The sequence below is a fragment of the Dreissena polymorpha genome, chromosome 4, assembly GCF_020536995.1.
Source record: "Dreissena polymorpha isolate Duluth1 chromosome 4, UMN_Dpol_1.0, whole genome shotgun sequence".
In the NCBI taxonomy this organism is placed as follows: Eukaryota; Metazoa; Mollusca; class Bivalvia; order Myida; family Dreissenidae; genus Dreissena; species Dreissena polymorpha.
In genome coordinates, this window is record NC_068358.1 from 139350505 (window position 1) to 139352417 (window position 1913).

Here is a 1913-nt window from a genome sequence, read left to right on the forward strand (position 1 = left end):
CTCAGTATATGACATTCATTATAACTGACTTTACTTTATTGAATATTTAATCATGCGCCTTGTATATCATCATAGTGATATTGTTTTACATTGGAAGAATACACATTATGTATCATAACATACGTGGCAAATATGGGACTATTTTGTAACCCACACATATCAATAAGATTTTTTCCGTTTAAATGAACATCGTTATGCTTGTATACTGTACAGATGGGATGCTGAAAGGAGTGTGTGATGGACAAAGCATGAACATTTGTCTGGACGTGAACGCCGAATGTGTTGACATGATCTGTGTTTGCAAGCCGGGATTTAGTTCCATAGACGGACTGTGCATCATGGGTTTGTCATTATTTTATGCTTGATAAATAATTTTTGCATATAGTCATGTAGAAATAACGTCATTCTTGGAACATATGTAGCTTTTTATTGCTGTTTATAAAAATAGTATCAACTTGATTCGGAATAAAAAGGCTTCAATATTTTCAATAATGTATGGCTTTGTTGAGAAAGCTTTTACGATATATTTGGCGTTGCATTTAATGTAATATATAGCTAGCCACATATAATTCATTCTTAGCTAGCATGCATTACAACCTTGATATGTTGCACACAACAGGAATCCCCTCAAAACAAATCATTATAGTAACGGCTGTTGTATAATAATCAGACGGAGTGCTTGGTGGTGCGTGCCGTGGAGCCTCGTGTGAAGCAAATGCTGCTTGCATTAACGGCATATGTGTCTGTGCAACCGGATATAGCGCTCACAACGGCATGTGCAATAGAGGTAAAGAAGACATATGAGCAGCTATAAGATGTCTTTAAGACCTACAGTGTTACCAACCAAACGCATTCATTTGTATGCGTCATACTTTAAACTGATGGATTCTTTCTGCGATTTATATTATACAGTTGCGCACGTTGCTGGTATTCTTATTTTTAGCTTTTAATTATCGTGTCCCATGTGAAAAAACCTTGATACAATAGTCATTAGTATTGAATTCAGAAATACTCAAGCAATCGATAAACCAGTCAAAGCGTCAATAAGAACATAATTCCATTTTAAACTTACACAGAACTGCCACGGGTGTCGGTTATTTGTCAAAGGATTTACATTCCGTCGATTGGAACTATGGAACCATGCGTTTTATTAACCAATATATTGTACATTTTATTTCCATTTTCGGTTCCCCTCAAATATAAGTTGAAAGCAATCTACCGGCCTATTAGAGTAGAATAAAAACGGGTAGGGAATGAACTTAAATAAAGCTACACTGTTTAATTTTAGAAATCACCTTTTTTCAGATGGGTTAGCTGGCGGCGCATGTGTAAGAAACGTATGTACCCTCGACCCTTATGCTGTGTGTCTACAAGATAGGTGTGTGTGTCGATGTATGTTCTATCCACTATTTGGTCTCTGTCCTCGACCAAGACCAGGTATTTCAAGTATATATTTAACTGCATGTACGTGTTAAACTAGATTGCAATCCTTCATCTAATTGCACCACACAAACCTTTTATATATATTTTGAATTGAAATATACATTTTATCGAATTTGAATGATAAATTATAATATATAATTAAAATAAGAATACAATATATTGGATTTCTTAAAAGAAACAATCAAAGGAATAATATATGTGTTTCAGGGCGTGCCCCCCGTCGCCCACTTAAAATCGGAAAATAATCGTCGATTAGTGCGCAAAATATCATTGATGTGTGAAATAAATGCACACATTTAAAGTAAAGCATTATTGTCAACATTTTTCAAAGGAAGCTGTGTAATCAGCTAATTATATTAATAACTGTACATAAGGGACAACACAATACTTAGCATTGGTTAGGTGTCAGTTTGCTGTGCTTGTTTTATTCATGTATCTGTGTAAAACGATGTAAACGATGGCGCTTAAAA

General features: G+C 34.8%; 1 long non-coding RNA gene across 1 annotated transcript; it reads left to right on the forward strand.

The window, feature by feature from the left end:
* The first annotated feature begins 669 nt into the window (after positions 1–669).
* Positions 670–1703, forward strand: LOC127876931 (uncharacterized). Its single transcript, XR_008048157.1, has 3 exons — positions 670–787; positions 1306–1437; positions 1651–1703. It is a non-coding gene; the product is annotated as an uncharacterized LOC127876931 (long non-coding RNA).
* Positions 1704–1913: the final 210 nt, after the last annotated feature.